The sequence below is a fragment of the Rattus rattus genome, chromosome 7, assembly GCF_011064425.1.
Source record: "Rattus rattus isolate New Zealand chromosome 7, Rrattus_CSIRO_v1, whole genome shotgun sequence".
Lineage (NCBI taxonomy): Eukaryota > Metazoa > Chordata > Mammalia > Rodentia > Muridae > Rattus > Rattus rattus.
The window spans coordinates 63084395-63110391 of record NC_046160.1 but is presented as its reverse complement, the minus strand read 5'-3'; the positions used below and the strand labels follow the sequence as shown (position 1 = coordinate 63110391).

The following is a 25997-nucleotide window of genomic DNA, read 5'->3' as shown; positions in this document are numbered from 1 at the left end:
TGCTTGTTGAAAATGAAAGGGTTAAGGATATGGAAACTAAACTTTAGAGTACTTAAGGGACTACATGAATATCCAGACAATCAGTGAATGGCAGTATCTATATTATTAGAGGCTATATGTCTTAGAACTACATTCTCTGGTATTTTTTGATATATTCCTAGAAGGCAGGATGCCATTCATAAATACCTATGGAAGATTACAGGGAAGAGGGGAGGAAATGAATGACAGAAAAGGGAAAGAAGGAGGAAGGGAGGGAGGGAGGGAGGAATGGAGAAAGGACTAAAGGAGGAAAGGAGCGAGAGAAGAAGTCAGGGAAAGGGAAGGAAGAAAACAGGGGGAAAGAGGGAAGGAAATGTGGGAGGAAGGGAAGGGAGGAGAAAAAAGGAAGGTATGGGAGAAGAAGGTTGATTAACTTTCATTTCAAAGAATAATCATGTTACTTAAGAAAACAGACAAACTAAAATAAAAAATAGTTCAAGTTTCTAAACGCTTCTTCCTGATTATTACAAAATAATTTTTAATTAACATTAAACAGACACAATAAGAAAAGAATACAAAAGTGAACATTTCTAAGACCTGAAACAACTTAAGAACACAGGTTCCAACAAAAGGAACAATCATAAGCCACAAATAAAATCAAACACATAACCCTAAGGTCGGCCATCCAAAGTCTGGGGCCATAGGAGGCAGACCTGAACCTTGGAATGAATGCTTGTACAAATTAACAAAGGTTGGACCCTGCTAAACTTACATGTAAAACAAGGTAACAGAATATCACCTTTGGAATGACACTATTAGAATGGAAAGTGATGTAAAGGAAAACTGTAATTCAGCCGGTCGGAACTCTGTAGGAGACTGGAATCCGAAGAATCCACCAGTGATTCTATCAAATTATCCAAGGAAAAATCCCTATCAGGTAAACTGATAAATCATCGAGGTTTTCCCATAACCCAGATAGCATATCTTTCAAGACTAAATAGTTCCTTATGTTTCAAGTTTGAGACAATTAGGAATCCTCTCCCACTTCTGACTCTGCTCAGCAGGTATCTTCTTACACAGAGACAATCCCCTAGGAATTATTAGCCAGCGTCACTGTGAACTCCGCAGGACGCACTCTGATCCATGAAGTATTTCCCATGAAGTCTTAGCAACCTGCATCTGTCTTTATGATTCATGATAACTCAGAATGGATAGAAAACATTTTTTTTCCTGAAGCTTAAAATCTGAGCACTAGAAACCATAGCTACAGTAACCAAACCATATATAAGTGTCATTTTTATATCCCCCTGACAAACATTGCTCTTTGAGTTAAACTTTAGGGTTGAAAGATGAAAGTATTCAAAGGCTTCAGGAAGTCAGTGGAGCATGAAGATATGGGCAGAAATATGGACATAGCATCCCAAGTGGAGAAAGATATAAGTGAATGCCCAAAGACTGGGAATCACTACACAGATGCAGAAACACAATATAATGCCATGGCTTATCAGGTCCACACACGGATGTATAAAGATTAACCGTAATAATTTTGAAGGATATTAAGTGATCGAACTAGAAGTTTACTGGCAATGGGAAACCACTAGGTTGTTCCTGCTTTTACTTTCTTTCTTTTTTTTTTTTTTCTGATCGTGCAAAACCAAAATTGTGACTCTGAATGGGCATAATTAACTTATTAATACTTATTAATATGGATAGCTGATGTGGTGCCTGATCGGGAGAGCTTACTGCAATGGTCTAAGCAGGCAGTCGCAGAAGCCTGAGAAGGAATGACCGGTTTGATAATGAGCCCTGAAGAAGTAAATGTGACATCTGAAGAGGGCAATCCTGAGGCTTGACTGGGCCCTTGGTTGGACCTATATGCACGTTAATTTTACTCGTGAAATTAACCAAACCTAGAACTACTTGGGAAGATACTCTAAATGAAGAATTGCCTGGATCAGGCTGGCCTATAAGCATGTTTGAAATGGGTTGTCTTGATTGCTGACTGATGTAGGCAGGAAGACCCAGTCTGTTGTGGGCAGTGCCATTCCTTAGGCAGCGGGCCCTGTCCTGGACAGTGTAAGAGAGAAGAGAGGTAGCGGAAAGCAAGGAAGCAAACAGGTGGATCTCTTTCCATTCACTTATTTATCTGCTTTTTTACTATGGTTCTGACTAATTTCTCAAATTTCTGCTCCAACTTCCCCAAAATGGTGGACTGTAACTTAGAACCGTAAGCCAAATAAACCCTTATCACTATGTTGCTTTTCATCAAGATAATCATCACAACAGAAGGGAAACTAGGGCCAACCTGAAAGAGAAGTACCTGGAAAGCCTGCTGGAGGTGAGCCCCTAAGAACACAACGGTGTTTTGTGTTTTAATTTTACCTGTATTTCTAAATATCACTTTTTAACATCTGCCTTGGGGTTCAAAATGTTCCACCAACCCATTTAAAAAAAAAAAAAAAACAGACAAATGCCAAAAGCAAGAACACTATCTAGAAACATGTTAGGACAGGTCAAAGAGAAAGTTCTTCAACCAATGGACTAACGCTTTGTCATCCAAACATGGACACCAAAATCACAAAGGCAGCCCCACTCTTCTGCACGTTGCTACTCTGAAAACATGTGCAATGTCTCCCTTTCTAGAGCCTTATTTCAGCAAAGCAATAGTTAGGAAACAACAAGGACACTGGTTTCTCAGCAAGGGCTGCCGCAGGAGTACAGGAAGCATAAGGTGCCTTTGTGTTACTTCCTTCACTTAGAATCCCAACTAAGAAAATGCATCCTGATGTTTAAAACAGTTACCACAGCAACAAAGTGAACAGTTAAAAGGCAATGAACTTAATCAATGCAAGTCATTGTTGGAAAGATTATCCCTTGAGACAAATCTCTCACTGCTAAGATTATTGCTATTTATCTGAAGTGTTTTCTGAAAAGGTAAGAATGAGTGACGGAGGGCGACTGAGGGCTTCCAATCAATGAGATGGTGTCTTTTTTACTTTGAATGAGCTAAACCTCCCGGTAGACCTCAGTTGCACTTTTAATCATGCCATTAATCGATAACAATTATACCCAGGAGAATGCCAACATGACTTTTCCAGAAAATCTCATAGGGCTTAAAGTGCTACACTTGTAGAAACAGTCGATATCATGTGTTTTAAAACAGAATTCGGGTTGGTTCTTCCCATTTCCCCAGGGCAAAACTACACTATGTTGCTGCAGGCACAGACTGGAGCAAAAACACTGTCCTTTGCAGACCTTCCTGTGCTTCATAATCACCTGGAGACCTTATGTAAAATGAAGACTTATTCAGTTGATCTGACATGGGGCCCTAGATCTGGATTTCCACAACCCCCTGGGAGATGTCTGTCGTTAGTTAGCAGACCACACCCGAGGTAGCAAGACTTAACTACACTAGATTACTCAGAAGAACAAAGACAGAGACACAGTGGCTGAGGGATGTTTACAAAAGTAGAACTTAAGAAAGGAGAAGACAGTAAATACTAGACTTAGCTCAAAGAGTAGTGCTTTCTAACTATGTCCAGGAATCCTAACTGTTATCTGGAATATGAACAGGTGTGTTGTAAAGAAGAATGGTAATAGTTCTCATGTCACTGAACCAAAGGCAAGGAGTAAGAAGGGCTTCCATTTGTCCGTTCCTATGTGCCGAGCACTGTGCTACACACGTGGTGCAGAATAAGTCATTTCTCCCAAGGAGAAGCTTTGTTAGGTGGGATTTTTACCATCACCCTCATTTTGTTGATGTAGAAAGAGGAGTCCAGGGAGGTTACATCCCTTGTCTGAAGTCAGAGGGTTGTTAAGGTGGTAAATGAGGAAACCAGGGCTTGCCCTGTCAGTCTGCCTCAGAGCAAAGGCTCCGACTCTGGGACAGGGGCACTGTGCATAGTAACAGGAAATGTGAATCACCAGCAGGTGATGAAGCCCTGCAAACTGCCAGTGAAGGGGACTAAGCAATGGGGAGGAGAGGAAGGGATCAGGCAGGGCGAGCCGGAGAATGGAAAAATTTGAAAATGGAAGTAACTTTTTGGAAACGTCATAGATTTAGAAGTAAAGTTGCAGCACCTACCCAGGCTCGTGACCATGTGGAAAGAAAACCAATCAGCCTGGTAAATAGACCCCCAGGAAAGAAAGCCAAAGTCAGTCAAAAAAAACCTTACCAACTGCTGGAGGACACAAACAGTACATCTGCCCGAAATACAAAGGAAAACCTCAAGGACAACAGAATCGTGATTATTCTCACATTAATCACCCAGTTTACAGATCATCTGGGCCCCTTGCTGGGTCTCCTTCTTCTTCCTACAGGATTGATTGGACATTTTGCTTCTAATTAGCAACTTTACAAAGTAAGTAGGGTGCAAGAGTGACAATCAAATCAGTTTATTTTGCTCTTGCTTGGGGAGCTAACAATAGGTTTGGGAGAAGGAGGTTAGGATATGAAACTAAAGATGCAAATCCATCCTCATTAATCCCATTGTCAGAAGCTTTCCTCCCCGGCCCTCAGGCCTCTACAGGTAAGAGGCACACTGAGAGGGGACGGTGTGAGCTCTGCAGTCTGGGCCAGAGGCCATCAACTAACTCTTCCTGCAGAGAATGGGCAGGCCAGGCAGCAGGATAAAGAAGGGGGTCTGGTTAGGTGTGTGCTGGGGAGCTGCTGTTCAGATGGGCCCGAAACAAAACCTGATCTTGGGAACTTCAGTGATCCCAGTGCAACTTACATGCAGGTACTCAAGGCAAATGGGAGAGAACAGGAAAAATGGGGAAAGCCACTGGAGACAGGCACTTAAGGCAAGAGACACTCAGGCGTTGGGCTGTTTCCTAGAGCCATGAGAAATTTCTTTTTTTCTTTCAAATCAGAGAGACCTTTTGGCTAGTAATATTGAAATTTGGTCATAAAACCTGCTTATTTTTCACCACATCCTCAGCAACTGTGCATGGGTCTAAGGTGGGGGCAGTCTACGTGTATTATGCTAGGACTTCAGCCTGTAACTTGCATATTTTCAAGTGTTTTCATTTCATCTAAATGTTTCCCATCAGCACGTGCCTTTACATAAAAGCCATCCATTGTTTCAAGTCACATATCATAGCTCTTTAAATTCCAAATGAGAGGACTTCGGGCCTGATTTCAACAGATACATATATACCCGTTTCGCACCTCAGTGTGACTTAGAGTGCATCTCACTAGGCCTCACTGCCTTGGTATTAGCATGGCGCTCAAGAAAATGCTTCCAGGTGGCAGGCACCTGTTCTGGCTTTGAAATATCAGTCCCCAAGCCTCCAGTCAGACACCAAGATGGGGATGCTCAACAAACTATTTTACCAGCTAGTAGTTTTGGCAGAGCATTTGGAACTGGCTATAACCAGCTGGGCATTTTGCCATTTCCTTGAGGCAAAATTAAAGTGGAAGATGCAAGGGTTTTATTGTAATTTTCCACCACATATTTATATCATTATGGGTTTTGTGCTGGTCTATTCCCCACACAGTCGCACTGAACATCTTCTCATTATATCACTGAGACTTGAAGCAAATATGGGATGCTGCAATGAAAACAAGCAGGCACTGTGTATAGAGGATGATTGCTGAAGACAACACCATGCCTAAGAGAAAGTGCCACAGAATTTGCAGGGCCCCTTATTCAAAACAAAGCTGAGAGAAAGTACCATTAAAGGTACTAAAAACCAAAGTTTTCTTTTTTTTTTTTTCCCCTGTAGTGTCTTCTGCATGGAATGTATTCTTTGCCACCCTTGAGGCAGGAGGCCTGCAGTGGAAGTAAAGATCTTCTGAGTGTCTTCCCTGCTGCAGGAACAAAGGGTCCCCTTGCGAACTGCTGTACTGTTGCTGCACCCATCAGCTACCAGGACAGTGTGGTCTGAGGTATACCTACTAGGGAGATCCATCTAGGTATCTCTCTTGTTATAGGCTCACAGCCCTAATCCACAGGCTCACAAAGGTCTCCGAGGAGAATTTGATCCCTATGAAAAGACTCGCATGAAGGTATGGGATAAGGGGAGAGAGGAAGGATCTCCTCTCCTGGATGGACATGACCACACCAATGCCCTATTCTGATATTCTCAGGGCTCTTGCTGAAGATCATGCCTCCCTCCCAACTAGGGGCTAAAGAAAGAAGCAGCTCTTGGGAAAAGACAGGAAGGACGTCATGGGGGCATGACTAGGATACCCAGGAGGTGAGAGGCAAGCAGCAGAGAGTAGCAAAGAATCCATCCCAAAAGCGATGCCACAAAGACTGCAAGGATACGGGCAGATGCCATTATGCCACCAAACGTCACTGCGAGAACACAAATGCAAAACAGAACTGCAAAACTTCAGGATAGGAAAACCAAGCCTTAAACCCGAGCTAAGCTTGTTCAGTAATGAGCAGAGAAGCCTCGGAGGTGCCTGGAAGCAACTCAGGCCTGTTCTCAGGTCTGCAAGTAACCATGATACAATCAGGCAGCAGGCAGTGCACTGGGAGTCAGGGCTGTATATGTGTCCTACATGCTAATTTGTACAATTTAACAGATATGTTTACACAGAGTGCACATAAAATGAAGGAATCTGAATAAAATGGAAGAGATGGACATCTATGCCTGTGTCCTAGCTATGATTACACATTCTAAAATCTAAGAGGGAGAAAATGTGTGCGACACTGCATTACTTTCTAAACCTGTGTGTGTGTGTGTGTGTGTGTGTGTGTGTGTGTGTGTGTGTGTGCGCGCGCGCAAGTGTATGGCCTACTGTAGGGACACTTATAACACACAGAAGATTACCCCATCTTCCCTTATCTCAATATAGTCACAAAAACAACACGCCCAAAAGCAATATCTGCAAAGGAGAACGTGTTTAGGTATATTTCAAATTAAGACTTCTCTTTTTATTTGATTTATTTTAAAGTATGTCTTTAATTGAGATAAAATTATACCACTTTTACCCTCACCTCCAGCCCTCCCATTCCCCTCTGCTGAGATCTTTTCATTTATTGTTTTGGTTACATATACTTATTGTACACTTAGGACACAAGAAATGATCCGAAATGGATTGACTTGCATTTATGTTTTTATACATCCTACTTCATCTCCACGGAGGTCTGACACATCTTTTAATCTTATTCCCAAGTGGCCTAAAATATTATTTCTATTGTAGGTAGCATTATGTTCTATTTTTTGAGCTAATGTGTTACTTTAGATATATAGGATTTTACTGTTCAACATATATATATGTGTGTATATATATAGTAACATATATAATACAATATATTTTGATCCTATTAAATGTTTCAATAAAATGAAAATACCAATAATACTCTGGGTCTAGGCATGATGACCTTTAGCTTAGCCTTTTAGTGTTCAGGAGGCTGAGTCCCCAGGAAGGTCATGTTTGTAAGACAGTCTAGAATTGTAGCACCCATAAAGGTAGCTTCTGCCAAAAGAAAAAAAAGAAAAAAGAAAAAAAAGAAAGCAAAACTATGCCTGCCTGCCCCTCTCAGCAACTATCAGCAGGCTGCCCACATTTCAGTGGAAGGTCTTACTCCCATGGGCATGCATGCTGGGCTTTAAAACAAGAGCACATCAAGTTGGCAGGGAGACATGGTTTTAAGATAGGGAAGAACTGAGGGGATTGGACAGGAGGGGTGGATTTGATCAAAACACATTATATGCATCTATGAAAGTCTCAGACAATTTAAAAAGACTCTAGAAACTTCAGAGTAGTCTATGTAAAAACATTCCTTTACTCAAGAGTCCACTCTACACAGGAAATCCTAAGTCAGTTTTAAAATGTTATGTTCCTGTAAACTGGAAGACAGACCATGTAACCACTTCTAACTGAAAATACGTATTAGATGCTGGCACAGGTGCTTACCTTTTCTAGACAAAAGTTGAAACATTTGGCAAAGGCCAAAAGACCATAAGTATAATGAAAGTATGAAGTCTCCAGGCTGAGATTTTTAGAATATCTGGTACAGGTGAGAAATCCGTGCTGCTCTTTGTGCTGGACTGTATGAGCAAAGAACCACGGGATCCTTTTCAGTCAAAGGATAGTGTGCAACTATGCCTGCAGGGGCCTCCAAGCTGGGTACACAACCCTAACCAGATGGGGTCTACTATGATAATGAAGAACCCAGTTTACTACCCAACCCAGCACATTACAGATACTCCATAGAGACTAGCAATTAATATCAACAATACAGCATGCGCTAACAGAGAGCTCTGGAGGGCTTAGCTCCCAAGTCCCAGAGAAAACCATACACCTCTTTCCTGCATCTACTACTCTTGCCCCATCGGAAGACGCTCATGGCCAACGTCAGCCTTCAGCCACCTTTGCAGACACCTGAAGAACTGTGTAAACAAACAAAAAAGAAGTTTAGGATCTAAATTAATTTTTACCACTGCTAACTCTGTGCCTCTGATAAACACATTGGGCTGTTCATTAGCAAAATGGAATTTGAATTTCAAAGATGAATGAATATTCATTCCATCTAAGTAATTACATACTAAGGTGTTCACATGTATTTGTTGAATGAAAGACTGAATTAATGAATGGATATGTGCCGACATCTCCCTAAGCTGGCTTTTCCCTTCTCTTTACTTGCTAAATGTCAGGCAGCTTTGTTTCAGAGCTAAGATGTCCCAGTGGAAGGGCAGGAAGCACAAATAGAACAGCACTCTGCGGTGACCTCACTTGGCTGTATCCTGCTGTCCCAATACATAATTAATCACTGTCAGCAGTAGTCAGGTGTAAGGGTGCCAATGATTCTATGTCACAGCTTGCCAGGTGGGGCAAATTATTGCATCTTCGTCTAGCCAAGCTTTGAGCCTGCAAGTCTAACAAAAAGCACTTAAGAGCCTCCTGAGGCAGGAGAATGATGTTGGCTGACTATCAGTGTCTCCTTTCTAGTAGTGCCCTAGTTCTTAAGGATGCCTCGCTGTTGGATATACCAGTGAACAAAGGAAAGGGACTTTTCTCTGACCCTTCTTGGGCTCTGCAAGTTCTCAGTAACTTCCCTCTTAAGTCCACACGTGCCTCAACCAGTGTGCACACCTGACTTCAATTCATGATCTCAAAGGTATATTCAAGCCCTCTCTGCTCAGCTTCAGTTTGGATCCCAGGCTGGCTGCATGCCCTGTCTCAGAGATTCCCTGCTGCCTCCATGGCTGGCACCAGCACAAATACAGTTTCGTATCTACTCACCACAAAAACTTGAATCTGTTCTCTTCTCTCACTGATTCCTCGGCACTCAAAACTAAGCTAATTATATTTCATGCAATTTAATTAACTATGAAGCAAAGTTAATGACTAAGCAAAATAAAGGAAGGCACCAGCGTGAGTTGTGTCACAGCACAGTGTAAAGGACAGTTGGAATACTTGAATAGTCATTTGAAAAGAGTTGGCAAAATGCACAGTTTAACGAAGATGAACAATATTGACTAGTGCTGATTCTTAAAGATGAATTTTCAAACATATGCGGTAAAAATTAATCATAACTTTCAAGTCCTCTGATTAATTTTTACCCAAAAGGTTTATTGATAACTTTTAAACTAAACCACTATTTTCTAAAAATAGATTTTAAATTATTTTTATTTAGTGTGGGGGATGGATGTGTGGATCTGTGTAGATGTGTACACCACAGCACACCTGTGGAAGGTAGAGGATGTTTGTTGACTCTCTCTTTCCACTTAGGGATGAAACTCAAATCATCAGCCTTGGTGGCAACTGCCTTCACCTGCTAAGTCATCTTGCCAGGCCTAGAAAACTAATTTTAAAAAGTTCACTGAGAATGTGTTCCTCTTTTTCTGGTGTGAGGGTGCATGTATGTATATTTCATGTATACGTGCACGTGGGTACGTTTAAATGTGAGAGCCAGAGCTCAACCTCTGGGCTTGTTGCTCAGAAGCCATACAACTTGCTTTTTGAGACGAGGTCTCTCACAGGCCGAGGGTTCATCCAGTTTATCTGGACTGGCTGTTCACCAAGAAGTCCCAACGATCCACCTACTCAGTGCTAGGATTACAAAGATACAGCACCACAGTGGGTTTTTTTTTACATGAACTTTTTTACAGAGATGAAACTTGGGTCACTATGCTTGTGTGGCGAGCACTTTACTACTGGAATATCGCCCCAGTGCTTACACGACCTTCTAATCATCGAAGAAAAATTCCCACAGGATAAACTGCACGACAACATTAAACAACCTCAATTGGGTAAAATAAGCATTGAGAATGTCTAAATTATCTGAGAGAAATCACGTAGAATAGTTGTTTGTTTCTAACTGGCTATTACATTCAGTTATGTGAATAACACAGATCTTTCTGGCACATCCATCCACATCCATTCAAAAAAAATTCAGTTTTAAAATATCCCTAGAGGGAAATTATCCCAGACCAAATGTTAAACATAACAAGGAGAGGGGTGAAATGCTACTGGAAAGTGGATCAGTCTGGCAGGAACTCAGATCTGAGTACAAAAGACAAGAAAGGAAATGGGGGAGATACTTATTTATAACAAGGCTTCCAAAAAGAGAACCTGGATAACATGCAGACCTGTGGAGCCAAGCCACCAAAGACTGAGCTGAATGAATCTTGTAGCACGCACACTACCTGGACCGTAGATGGGTCTCATTTGCTTGTCCTTCCGCAAGTGTCACAGCATAAGTTCAGTCTCACTTCCAATCTCCAAAAAATTCAGAAACTGCAACAGCCATTTAATCATGATGCATCCATTCTGCATAGTAGTAATACTAACTTCTTTCCTTTTATCATCGTTTTTGAGACAGAGTTTCACCTCAACTCATAGAGGTATGCCTACTTTGCTTTCCAAGTGCTGGCATTAAAGCATGTGAAGAAATCATTAATTGCATTATTTAAATTATTCCCAGTTTGTGTAGGTATAAAAAAAAATAAACAGAGCATAGTCAATACTCATCAAAATTCCTCCTAGACCCATTTATTCTGAGTTTGTAGATGGCACAGAGTGTGCTGGCTGTGTCAACTGACACAGACTAGACATTTTTCAGGAGAGGGAATCTCAATTAAGAAAATCCCTCAGCAGACTGGCCTGGGAGCAAGCCTGGGGTGCATTTTCTTGATTTCTGATTGATGCAGAAGGACCAGTTCTCTATGGTGGTGCCATCCCTAGGGTGGTGGTCCTGAGTATTGTAGGAAAGCAGGCTGAGCAAGTCATGAGGAATAAGCCAGTATGCAACACCCTAGACCACAGTTCTGCCCGGTGAGTGAGGCCCCATGGGTGAGTCCCTACCCTGAATCCTATCAGTCATGAACTGTGCTATGGCACTATAATCTGAAACAAACCCTCTCTTCCCAAGTTCTTTCCCGTCATGTTTTTTATTACAGCAATAGGAACCCTAGGAGGGAGGGAAGGAAGGGGGGGAGAGAGAGAGAGAGAGAGAGAGAGAGAGAGAGAGACAGAGAGAGAGACAGAGAGAGAGACAGAGACAGAGAGAGAGGAAGGAGGAGAAGGAGGAGGAGGAGGAAGAGGAGGAAGAGGAGGAGAGACAGAGAGACAGAGAGACAGAGAGACAGAGAGACAGAGAGAGACAGTGAGAGAAACCCTGCTAAGGGGGATTGACTCCTTGTGTGTCATCAGGAGCAATGGCAGAAACTCAAATGGCAACTGCCTTTCACTGCCTTTAAAACATGTCTAACACTACTTAAACATTAGGTAGTTTATAGAGATTAACTGGATTTTACCCCCATGGACACACGTTTAAATGTTCTGGAAGATTGGTTTTCACCTTGCATCTTCATCCTTACCAATATTTTTCATTCTGTCCTTGTCCTCTGTGAATTAGGTAAGGGTCCCCTTACCTTTCCATCCCAGTGTTACAGGCTAATGGGCTAGAGAAGTTGCCACTAGAATGCGATGTCCTCTGTGGTGTGCAAATCTCTCTGAGGCCACCCTGCCACTGCTGAGAAGAGTGACACCCAGTGACTCCCAGATTCCTCAGTGCCCAAAGTATTAAGTTTTCTCTTTGGCTGTATCAGAAGTGCAGCTCCTGGGCCTACTAGCTTCCAAATAATTCATTTTATTACATTTATTTTAAAAATGAAGTCACAAAAGCCTGACAAATCACAACTAATTTTTTCTAAATACAGGTTCGAATATTCTACATCAGCGCTAGAAGGATCACTATTTTTAAAGGTAAAGATACACTTGTAGGGTCTACTTTGAAAACGAGTTTTCTAGCAAGTCTGTGCACCAGCATTTGTGGAATCTTATCGGACGATGATTGTGAGACACAGGAACTAGAGAGTGTCCCTGTGCTACATGTGCGTGTGTAGCCAGGGTCTGGGCATTAAAGCCCATCAACACTTTAATAATGGCCGGAGGATGCATGCAAATGGACTCGCTGAGGATTTTGAAAACATTACATTTCAAAAAGATCAAAGAGACGCATTTCTTCACCCAGTCTCCTTGCTCTCAGAAATGAATCCTCTGAAGAACCATGAATTTTGGTATCTAATAATCCATGAGAAGAAGAGGGTGAACTCCCAAAGTGGGGAAGAAGGGAGAGCTTTATTTTTATTTAACAAATACCAAGAACAGTCTCTATTCCAAAGTCATATTCTCATGACACCTCTCAGGGTTGTGCCATTACATATTTCCATTTCACAGATGTCACAACATAGGAGGTCAAAGAGAGGGGGCGGCTCTGTATAGATGGCCGGTTTGGAAGATCTGGAACAGGGATGGAGCTCAGATCTAGGTGTCTGTTGTGACACCTGCCCTCTGCTAGTCACTGCTGATCATAAACTAACCCAGCAAGCCCACCAAAACAAAACAAAACAAAAACAATGGGGTGACATTCCCAGGATTTCCCATGATTACAGGGGAAAATAAATGTGAGAAGCTTTCTGGGGTTTTGCTTTGGTCTTGTTTTCATTTAAAAGCATCCCCCGCCCCCACACCCCACCCAGGAAATTGGGAAACCGGCTCCCAAACACAAATGACAGAGCAGCGCAGAAGAAAATGCTATTTTCAAGTTTCTGAGACGTCATCATAAACAATGAAGTACAAAAGCAAATTAAAGTTTTACAAACTGGCATTTGACAGCGTCCCACTACCTGACGACCTACCAACAGGCCAGCACCATGGCACTGTGTGCTGGTTCACCTCAGGGTATGAAAATGAAAGAGGACCATGCTGGAAAGCAAAGAGAAGCAATTGTGAGCAAGAGGAAATCTGAGGTGAGGTCTGAGCCCTGCTGAAACAGCTAGGCGGCTTCTCCGGTCAGGAGTTTAGCTAAGAAGGCAGCCACTGGCAGAAAGACCACACCACAGGTGCTCTGCAGCCTGGGATAAACACCCACACCAGCTGATCCAACCCAATGCTAATTTGTTTTCCTGTTTAACTGGCCTAAACATTTGCTATCTATTAAATATTCATGTATGGTATTTGAATACCTCCAGGGTTTGATTCTCCAAGGAATTAATTGATGAGTACCTGTATTCAAACTAGCATATGTCCCTCATAACAATAACAAACGCACATACGCGTGTGTTCCAAGACAGCATCAATTACTTGGAAAATATGGGTCTAAGAGAAAATTAAATTCCCTTGACACTGAATACATCAAACATTGAATGTATGACTTCCTTTGAGAGAAGTAACTTCACCTGTCCCACACTTCAGTGTAGGGATCAGAGGCAACTACCAGCAGAGCCCGTCACTTAACAAGTATTGCATATTCAGTATGCTGCTTCTACGTAAACACGTTTTAAAAGTTTATTTATATGACTTCTAAGTCAGGTTTCACAAATAAGATTGGATTCTGCAAATAAAATTGTTATTGAACCCCCAGAGCACACATGAAGCCAAGTGCAGTAATAGGCATCTATAACCCCAGCAGGCTTATAGGAAGGTCAAAGGAGAAAAACACAAGAGTCCCCAGAAACTTGCAGGTCTGCAAGTAGCATACACAGTTTCAAACAACAGAAAGCCCTTGTCACAATCAAACACAGTGGCGGGAAAGACCGACACCCAGATTGCCCACTATCCTTTACACATATGCCATGAAAAATGTGTGCCCATGCTCATACAATAAAAACATGTACATGCACATATGTGCATACATATCTATGTGGACACATCATATAAATAAATCAACATTAAATAAATAATGAATTTTGGGCTTATTTGATAAAACTAATATGCAAATGGTGGTCTAAATGATTTATAATAACAATAAATTTGAAATTGCTCTGTGTTTCCCCAATGCATTCAAGAAGGTGGGATCGGAGTAGATAAGGACAAAGGATCATGTTCTTACATCATCCTCAGGGAGCTCGGGAAGAAGTATGAGCAAGGAAAAGGGACTGCCAAAGAGGAAGCAGATGGGGAAAGATGGATACTTCCTTGTGCAGACTGTATGTAAGAAAGAAAGGAGACATGAATATGACACACTTCTCGAGGAACTCACGACTTAAGGAAAGCGGGAATGTAATTTTGCAATTACAATGTAGTCTCTGAATGCTGTTCCACATGCGTATGTTAGATAGGCCTCTCAGCCATTCGTCCCAGGGTTGAAACCTAAGGGGACTAGGATATGGATAGGAATAGCCTATGGCTTCCAGAGCCCTGCTGTGTGAACTGAAGCGCTCCCTTATCTTCATCACCAGGCTGGACTGAAGCTCTGTAAAATTGCCAGCCTAAATAAATCCTCCTTTGGGTTTCCTCAGGTATTTGTTGTGACCATGCAAAAGGCAGCCAGCGTACCCTGAACACTGGTTAGACAGCAAAGCACTGCAGTTCCAGCAAACTCAGTCACTGTGGCCCCCTCACTCCAGATGCGTTTGCTAGAGTCTGAGTATTAACTGGTCCACTCTGCTGCTCAGGGAGGGCAATCTGATACTTTTAGATGGGAGCAGAGAAGGTTGAAGTTAAGTTCTCCACCTCACCACTCTGCTTATACTCTGAACTGAGGGTGAAATGAAGGAAGTTAAAGAGTAGCAAAATCATAGACAAAAAAAGCCTTTATATAGACTTTATAAAGTGGGGAAGAGCCTCGAACACATGGGCACAGGGAAAAATTTCCTGAACAGAACACCAATGGCTTATACTCTAAGATCAAGAATCAACAAATGGGATCTCATAAAACTGCAAAGCTTCTGTAAGGCAAAGGACACTGTCATTAGGACAAAACGGCAACCAATATATTGAAAAAAAAAGGTCTTTACCAATCCTACATCTGATAGAGGGCTATTATTCAATACATACAAAGAACTCAAGAAGTTAGACTCCAGAGATACAAATAATCCTATTAAAACATGAGGTACAGAGCTAAACAAAGAATTCTCAACTGAGGAATATCGAATGGTTGAGAAGCAACTCAAGAAATGTTCAACATCCTTAGTCATCAGGGAAATGCAAATCAAAACAACCGTGAGATTACACCTCATATCAGTCAGAATGGCTAACATCAAAAACTCAGGTGACAGTAGATGCTGGCGAGGATGTGGAAAAGAGGAACACTCCTCCATTGCTGTGGGACTGCAAATTTATAAAACCACTCTGGATATTAGCCCAAAAGCCCAGCATACTCAAGATACAATTCACAGAATTCAAGAAGGAAGACCAAAATGTGGATGTATCAATCCTTCTGAGAAGGGGGAACAAAATACTCATGGGAGGGAATACAGGGACAAAGAGTGGAGGAGAGACTGAAAGAAAGGCCATCCAGAGACAGCCACCTGGGGATCCATCCAATATGCAGCCACCAAACCCAGTCACTATTGCTGATGCCCAGAAGTGCTTGATGACAGGAGCCTGATACGGATGTCTCCTGAGAGGCTCTGCCAGAGCCTAACAAATACATAGGCAGATGTTTGCAGCCAACCATGGGACTGAGAACTGGGTCCCCAATGGAGGAGTTAGAGAAGGGACTGAAGGAGCTGAAGGGGTTTGCAACTCCATAAGAAGAACAACAATATCAACCAACCAGACTCCCCACACACAGAGAGCTCCCAGGGACTAAACCATCAACCAAAGAGTACACATGGAGGGACCCATGACTTCAGCCCCATATGTAGCAGAGGATGGCATTGTCTGGCATCAATAGGAAGAGAAGCCCTTAGTCCTGTGAGGGCTTGTTCTCTCGGTGTAGGGGAATGCCAGGGTGTTGAGGTGGGAGTGGGTGGGTGGGAGGGGGAGCATCCTCATAGAAGTAGGAGGCATGGGAGAGGGGGGGAACTGGGAAGGGGGATAACATTTGAAATGTAAATACATAAAATATCCAATAAGAAAAGAAATGTAAATACACAAAATATCCAATAAAAATAAATAATAAATAGAACAACGAAAAAAAGGAACACACACACAAGTTCACAAACTAATTCTTAAACATATTCATCCCTCTTTAAATTCATCACTTTTATGCATGGTTAAGATATATGTGAATACATCCCTCTTTTAATATTATTGCTGAAAAAATATAATAGACCAATACTGATATACTGCAAACATTCTGATTATCACACACTATGCTGGGGGATTCTAAACAATAGCTCCTTCCACACGTAGTGCCTCCAGATGCACAGCTAAAAGCACACGTGCCCAACATACACAGGCACAGTACTCAGAGAGTCGGGCATCTGCATCAATGTACCTTTTAGACACTTTGCTTTTATCCCCCACAGCAACCACCAGTCAGGTGCAATCATCGCTCCTCTCACAGAAACAATGGTACCTGTAATCAGTGTTTCAGCACAGCAACCTGGGACCACAGTTAATTCCACAAACCACTTTGTTCTATATGTAAAATTCTTCTGTTTAGATTTCATGATGAATGTACTGCCCAGAGCACCAATGTTTTCAGCCTCTTGGCTCACTAGGTTGTTTTCCTCGTTCAGTCCTAGGGATAAATAATGCCCAGTCATCTGAGCACCAGCATTCGTTACACGTGTGCTACAGAAAATCACCAGCCACAGAGTTCAGGACTTTCGAAACAAATGATGTAGGTGTAAGTTATACAGAATCCTTCCAGCAAACCCTTCAAGAAACAACCTGAATTCATTGTGTGTTCAGTTTATGATCTTTTTTTGTCATTTTGTGACTGTGTCTCTGGGAATCAATACTCATTTTTATGCCTTTGTAGCTCCGCAATAAACTAAAGTTCCCAAATGGCGTTGTCACTTCTCTAGCACGTTAACAGAACAATTATTTTAGTGCTTCAATCTGTACAGACGAGGTGACCTTATGATGAACCTCCTGTAAGAGAAACAGGACTGTTTATAAATAAAGCCTCATGCTGAGATCTGTAGTTTCCAAAGGAAGAACACAGTCACTGTGTTTGTAGGCAGAGAGTGTGGTGCCCTTTACTGGAGATACGTAATATCTAGACTTTCATCGACATTTTTAAAAAATGTTGTTCTCAGTACAGAATCCTGGGTTTTGTTCATGCATATCTGGAAACTATTCTCTTTAGGAAATATCCCATGAGTATGGGTTTTAAAATGCACATTCTCAACTGATTCCTACTAGAAAAACACTTCCCTTCTCCTGCTTTTGATTGAGGCCCATGACATTCTTAAAGGGGCAGCTGAGTTCAGAAGATCTAAGCATTTCTAAAGGTATGTTTAAAACATCCCCAAAGAAAAGTTAAAGCCAAGCCAAAGACAAACTATACAAAAAAACCTAACCAGGATTGGAAGCAGTGTAATTAGGTTTAAAAACACATTTTAAACCAAACAAAACCAAACTCCAATGCTGACAAGCTAGATGACCTTAGACAGGTTCCTTGACTTTTCTGAGACTCCAGATGGAAATAATTGAATACATTATATGAATAAACTAAGTCTGGCATTTGATATGTACAGACACTCACGAAATAGCTTTCCACTTCGGTACTGCAAAATGACAGCATCATTAAAAAATTCCATAATTTTCCATTATGTGTCTGTGGTTTGCACTGCAATGATTTGTACCAGTCTATAAACAAAGAATGCCCACAAATATTCCACTTGATACATGTTAACTAACCATAAAGTGAATTCCCAAGCTGTTGTTTTAAATGTTACAGAGCCTATGTGTTCACAAGACAATGTAAAAAGGACTCTACTTAAATGCATATATAAAAGCAGGAATCATTACTAAATATAAATAGGACTCATAATTTAAAATTTTCCTGGATCCTAACCACATTGAGTAGATGGTTCCACATTTGTTACGTTCCATTTTGGTTTTCTGTAGTGGCAACTTTGTGCGCTGGATCATACACAACACTCTACCATAGGACAGCCCCCTACTCCTTAAAGCAGCATCTGGCATTAAAGGAAAGGCCAAGATCATTTTTGAACAGCTCTTAAACAAGAGGTGAGGAGACAAAAATATTAGGATAAGGTAACTGTAAATTGTTGACAGAAGAAATCTTGAAATCTTTCATTTTCAGACGTAAAGATTCCAAAGTATCACATTCCACATTAATAAAGATTGTTTATCTCCACACCTAATATCCCACTGCCTCATGCTAAGAGGAATAGGAGCCCACCACTAAACAGAGAGAGCAGGAGCATGTGTTTTTCCATTGTGTATTCTGGCTATGCCAATATTCAACTTATAAATTCTTGGGCAAAGTATTACAGAGTACCCCAGCTCTCTCAGGCTGCCTCAACCTTCAAATATACCCTGCACGTATTCAATATACTCAGGGTTCAATGCTCAGGATTGCCATCAATAGGAGGCCAAAGTTAAGACCTTGCTTTTCTTTTTTCTTTCTTTTCTAATCACATTTTGCCATGGGAAGGGAGGAGGCAATTCTGTATTTGGAAAGTTCGTCAATGGAAATAATAGACTCCAAATGTTCTAAGTGCCCTTTACTCATTTCGGTAAAATAGCCTCTGTCACACTTACAACCTTCTGCCAAAGTCTACAAGGGTCAAGCTTAGTAGTAGTCAACTAGGCTAAATAATATCTTGCCCAAGTTTCCAAAACAAGTTTCCAGAACTTTCCATTTGTAAAAGTAAAGGTAGGAGCGAAACCATCCTAAACCACCACAGCAATTTAAAAGATAACCACATGTTAGGTGTGGTGTGGCCCATGCTTTTAGCACCAGAACCTGGAAGATAGAGGCAGGCAGACAGTTTTATCGTTAAATGTATAGAGATATATGTATCCATTTGAATATATGTATACATATATACATTATGAAAGAGTACTACCAGGAGGCAAGGAAAGCCCACTCTAGTAAAAGTATAAATTTCAGAGGGATAGAGGATGAGAGTTTGATACTTCCTAACTCATCAAAATATACTAATAAATTTATACCAAAGTGTGGATCTAACCCCTTGGGATAATTACTCATTCATCCATCCATTATATCACAGAGTAGGGATTGTGAACAGCAGTGTTCAGAATAAGAACACAAGTATTTTCTCAAGATTGTAGTAGCATCTTCCTCATTTTTATCTGTGGAGCTATGAAATAATTTTTTTCACATCCTTTTTCCTCCACAATAAAGTTCAGCCTCCTCACTTCATTTCATTTCACAAAATGTTACGATAAAGTATCCTGACCAAACGCAACTTAGAGAGGAAAGGTAAATTTGCCTTATAATCACAGGTTACCAGTTCATCACTTAAGGTAAGTCCCAGAAGCAAGTGCTCGAGACAGCTGGTTACACCATATCCACAGTCAAGGGCAGAGAAAGGATGTCCCCATGCAGCCTGCTTACCTGTTCATTTTCTCAGGACTCAACTAGCTTTCTCGACTGGTAGAGGTGAACTGGTGCTGCCCACATCCGGGTGGGTTGGGGAACGAGTCTACCTGTATGCATCACATTTCGTACAATCTCCTATAGATATGCTCGTAGTCCAAACTAAACTAGGGAATTCTTCATTAGGACTCTCTAATGGGTGAATCTGGGTTGTACCGGGTTGACAGATGAAATTAACCACCAAAGGTACTGAGATATGGCTCACAGGTAAAGAACACTGGTTCCTCTTCTAGATGTCTTGGGTTTGATGCCCAGCACCCAAATGACAGGCCACAAACACTGTAACTCCAGGTCCAGGGATCTGATAGCCTCTTCTGGCCTCCAGGTATGGTTCATAGATATACGTGCAAACAAAATATGCATTTACATAAAATGTTATAAACAAAAAAAATAAACTAACAATATGGTGAGTCTTTACTCTGGGACAGATTTATGTCCTCATGGAGCAAACATTAACATCTGTGATTGGATTTTGTTCTCTAAAAAACCAAATTCTTTTGAGAACATCATGCTAGGTAAGTACTTATAGAGACAAGAGGACAAAAGAGAGAGAGAGATCTAGTACACCACAAACAGTGGTTCAGGAAACCATACAAGAGAGTAAATCTTAATATCCACTCTTCTAGAAGACAGAGACTGGGGCACATGGGAATTGTGATTCTACAGCAGAAAGATAAAGAATGAGATACAAACCCAGGATTCTGTATCCAGAGTGGATAACGTCTATTGCTACTTTTCATGTGGCCTTCTTTCTTCCACTTCATCCTGTCTTATATCATGCTATCAAAACATAGGTCTAAGACCAAAGGCAATATCATCGCCTAGAAATATGATAGAAGGTTCTTCCCTAGACCTGATAAGTACAAAATCATCCCAGGACCCCAGAGTGACTGACTGCACATTTATCATTGAAAAGCACCACTCTCCAGTTTAGTAGAGGCAGAAAAAAACAAAGTTCATACTGATGTCCGCCTCCACTTTCTATTTCAGACCATGGCTATTAAGGTGGTAAGGAGTAGGTAATAGAACTGTTTCCGAAAGGGTTAAATCCTATTGAAACATCTCATACTTGCAATACAAATGGAACTGGCTGGACACTCAAGTAAACCTCAAGCTTTCTCTTGATGTCTCCTGTTGCTTGCTGGCTCCCATCTTCCTGAGTCATGTCTTACCGTCATTTCCTCTCTATCTCCTTTGTATTGGGCTCTTTTTTACTTCCCCCTTTCTTCCTGCTCTACTTCCTTCTGTTCCTACCTGTTAGAATACTAACTCTCCTGCCTCATCTTTTCATCTCAAATTAACTATCAAATTTCTGTACTATTTATAATGATAAAACACACACACACACACACACACACACACACACACACACACACACACACACACACACACTGACCAACAAAGCCTTTGTCACTATTTGGAGCTCTAGGTATGTGGAGTGGTGATCCTGTCCTAGAATTTATATATTCATTAAGTAGTTCGACATGTAAAGGAGTAATTCTGACCCTATCTGTTCAAAACACAAATACATTCACTCCTAAAGCCATATTATAAAGCCTCACAAAGGAAGAGCCAGCCAAAACTTCAGTGAATTAGGGAGAACAAATAAATGAACTGAAATCATTTCTTGAACCTTTAAACCTGGTTATTTGTATACCTCATTAAAGGATGACATTTATAACCTCATGAAATCTGGAAAAGTTTGCAATTGTTTTAATGAAAAGAACACACTATAAAGAAGGGAATGTAACTTGACTAGTTCTCTGACTCTTGAAAGTCTCCTACCCTGTGGACTCTGAGAAGCCCTGCGCACACAGTGGACATAAGCACATACTACTCACTCTGTGGCATCAGCAAAGTCTGTCTGTAGTCCTTCCTGCCAACAGGCTAGACGTGGGAAAGAGATGACTGTACTCCAGCCATTAAAGGCCCTCAACTGATACCCCAACAATCAGTACAGAGATTGAACCTCACTGACCTTATAACCTGTGAAATATATTGGCAAAGATGTTGTTTTACAACACTGTTTTGGGGTACGTGGTTTTGTAGCAATAACAAGCATCATAAAGCCCACCTTCAGGATAAATCTATTAAAAGGCATTTTTAGTATTTTATCCCTAGGTCTTCCTTAAGCCAAAATTAGACTGCTTCATACAACTGAATTGGGATGCATGTTGCTGTATTTTTTTTGTCTGTTTATAATGTGCTTATTAAATCATATAGAGTACTGTAGGGAGTACCATCAATATACCTTCTCTCCATGAATTACTCTTCAGCGTGAAGCTCCTATTTTCTTCTACAGAAATGTCACATTTGACCTTGTTCAAGTTCAGACCACTCCCCCCACTTACCCTCCAAAATTATGAGTCCTTTACACCAGATGGTAGCTGTAGTCACATGCTACATTTGATTTTTATCTAAGTTCATATTTACTGGTAAAATATTTCCTTTAAATTTTTATTTGCATATCAGGAAAAATAAACAAAACACCAGAAAGAAAGAAACTGATTCGCTTATTTCCTTGAAGCTTGCAGATTTCATAGAAAGAGCCTTTGTAACAGAAAATATTAATGAAGAAGCAGTGTTTTGTGCAGACATTTGCCTGCTCTGTCTACTTCGTTTATAAATGCATTTTGATGAGGGAATAGAGACTACACAGATCTGCAAGTGTTCCTTTTTCCAACATTTGTTCTCAATTCAAAGATTAGAAATGGCTGATCTGCTACATTTGGGGGGCTGGCTTATGAATGTGGCACTTATAGCACATTGTTTCAGCAGCTGCAAGGCTAACATCTCATAAATAGCCCATCCTCCCAAACATATGATTAGACAATAAGGGGAATCTGAAATTTGTTTGAAATCAGTAGCCATAAAGTAGATACAGTGTACTACAAATTGCCCCTCCCTCCTTCCACCCCAGAGTGTGTATTGAAACATGTTTTACTGGGACTTCGTGTGCCAAGAAGCCAATCAGAGTGGAGCTGTCTTTGTACAATTCAATTATGTGTATTGTCGAATCTTCCAATTTAGGAAATCTATTCTCTACAGTATTATTGCCCTAAATTCATGTCTACTCTGAGACACATTTGAGGGACTATATATCCTCAAATACACACACACACACACACACACACACACACACACACACAAATATCCTCAAATATACATATATATATATATATTTACATGAGTAATATTTAATCTTAATACTGACAGATTTGATAAAAGGGAGGATCTAAGAGACAAAGTCTACCTTCCAATCAGCACACAGAAAAAAAAATCAGTAAGCAGTGGTGTTGCATGTCTTTAATCCCAGCACCCAAGAAGAAGCCAGCATATCTCTATGAGTTCCAGGCCAGCCTGGTCTATAGAGCTGAACACATGACCACTTAAAAAATCTTGTTTTGAAAGTTGGAGGAAAGAAAAGGGAAAGGGAAAGGGAAAGGGAAAAGGAAAAGGGAAAAGGGAAAAGGGAAAAGGGAAAAGGAAAAGAGGGAAAGAGAAATAGGGAAAGGGAAAGGGGAAAGAAAAAGAAAGGAAAGAAGAGGAGAGAGAAGAGAAGGAGGGAAGGGGGAGAGGGGAAGGGACTGAATGGGACAAGACAGAGAAGAGAGGAGAAGAGAAGAGAAGAGAAGAGAGGAGGGGAGGGAAGAGGAGGGGAGGGGAGGGGAGGGGGGGAGGGGAGGGGAGGGGGGGAGGGAGGGGGGAGAGGGGAGGGGGGGAGGCGGGGAAAGGAGGGGAGAGGAGAGGAGAGGAGGGGAGAGAAGAGGAGGGGAGAGAAGGGGAGAGAATCACAGCTACAGGGAATGAAACAAAACCTCAAGCTTGTTGGTGTCCTGGGTCCACAGAGAGAAGCATTCTCGACAAGTAACCATAATATATCTTGGGACTATAAGTTGTATAGTTCTAGCTTATACTAACAGTGCATAACAACACTTACAAAACTGTGAGTTCCACCCATGTGGACTGGTTAAGGTGTCCCTCGACACAATGACAGGAGACAGGCTACTGTCCTCTCTGTTTTACACAGAAAGTGACTGAGAATATTTTTTATTCACTATATTTTATGATGTACTTTAAATTTTTACCCATTTTTCTTCACTCAACTGACATCTTATCCTTTCCTAACTCACTGTTTATTCTTTCAGCTAAGGCTTAATCAATCTTGTTCATGCTTATTGATCTATTTGTTTAGAAGGGTTGTTGTTTTTATTGTTTGTTTTTTGAGACAACGTCTTGCTTAGCAGCTCTGGCTGACCTGGAACTGACCCCAAACCTGAAGAAATCCTCCTGTCTCAAGTTTCCCAAGTACTAAAATTTCAGGTTCAGCACACATCAGGCTTCTCTGGTTCTTGGAGGATTTCTTCTCACAGCTGTCCACAGCAGCACATACAGAATTATCGTTACATATGTTCACGTTATATCCTGTAAATATGTTGCTTTTTCACTCAAACTTAACATGGTATCTCATTCCATGCAAATCTATTTCCATGTGTATATAATCCAGGTAATTATTATTAATATCTAGATCTCTCCATCTATTACCATATGACATTATTTATTTCAAATGTTTTCACAACTGGTGTGCTATAAGTCCCTTTGGGTCTGAGAAGTTAACACTGCATGCCTACTTCACTAAAGATAGTTAATCTCCTCCAGAGGAATTTTATAAATTCAAACAACAATACACTATTGAGAGAGACCCTCTCACCACCATCAAATGCTCATCTCCAAAGTCTTGCATTCTTTTGAGCATGTAACATAACATCACATTCTCATTCATAAGCTATGAATTCCCAAGAGGACCACAAGTGTATTCATTCGTTTACATTTTCTCCTCATTAAATTAACTAAGTGTTCACTCATTTTCCTCAAGTACCCTTACTTTTCTCTAACTAACTTGTAAAATTTATTTCCAGCTACCTATTATATGTATTATTTTTCCCACAATGACTTCACTTTTAGTTTGTTGGTAGTAGTCTTTGCAACACAGAAAATTTAAATCAGAGATGACAGAATTTATCTACATTTTCCTTTTGTTCAATTCAAAGAGATTAAACGCATGAAAATGTATCTTTCACCTGGGTGGTGGTAGCACATGCCTGAAATCACTCAGGAGGCAGAGCCAGATAAGTCTCTGAGTTCAAGGCCAGCTTGGTTTACAAGTTCAAGGACAGCCAGGGCCACACAGAGAAACCTTGTCTTAGGGGGTAAAAAGTTTAGAGAAGATATCTTTCATTTACAACTTTAAAAGTAGAAATACTTACTAGTGATTTCCTTAGAGAAAATTAAGGAAAGAATAAAAAATGAACTAACTCATTTCTTGTTCTTGGAAAAATACTTCAAATGACATTTCAAATACTGGATAATAAAATTTATTGTAAGTAGACCTTTATTTTATATTCAAGCAAACATTTAAAATTTTATATAGTTTTTACTAAAATAATAGCATCCAACCTGAAAAGGCGTCCAGTAGCTTATGATGTGATGTTAAACTTAGCAACGGGCCCATTTGCAGTATTTCATCATACTCCTTTGGGAACTGGCATGGCACTATGAAAATGATTATTCTTCTCAGGTCAGAATTGATTGTCTAAGATTTTATTTTTATTTATGTGACTATGTGCGTGTCAGTGTGTAGATTTGTACTCTGGAAGCAGCACCAACAAAGGACAATGGGGGTGGCAGGTCCTCGTGAGGCTGGAGTCACAGGTGATTGTGAGGCTGGAGTCACAGGTGATTGTGAGGCTGGAGTCACAGGTGATTGTGAGGCTGGAGTCACAGGTGATTGTGAGGCTGGAGTCACAGGTGATTGTGAGGCTGGAGTCACAGGTGATTGTGAGGCTGGAGTCACAGGTGATTGTGAGGCTGGAGTCACAGGTGATTGTGAGGCTGGAGTCACAGGTGATTGTGAGGCTGGAGTCACAGGTGATTGTGAGGCTGGAGCAACAGGTGATTGTGAGGCTGGAGCAACAGGTGATTGTGAGCTGTCTGAAGTGGGTGCTGGGTACCAAAATTAAGTTCTCTCAAAGGGCAGCAACATTATTCACCACCAACCATCCTACCAGCTACGGGTTTTATTACTGAGGTAAGGTGGATTTCCTTTGTAGGTTTTTCAGAAATCGGAATATAAGTTTCATACACGACTAAAGAATATTAGAAAGGAACTAAAAAGATCAAGGTCAATTTTTCTCTTATCTCTAGCTTCTTATCTTTATATCCCAAAAGAACCATTTTAAAGGTGACCCCTTAGTGACTCTTTCCTTGTCCAGCGTTATGCAT

The 25997-nt window shown here is 41.0% G+C and overlaps 1 protein-coding gene across 1 annotated transcript in view; it reads right to left on the bottom strand.

The window, feature by feature from the left end:
* The window catches only part of Prkd1 (protein kinase D1), a 297821-nt gene that overhangs the window by 197702 nt on the left and 74122 nt on the right, over positions 1 to 25997 (bottom strand). The gene's annotated exons all lie outside the window — the stretch shown is intronic.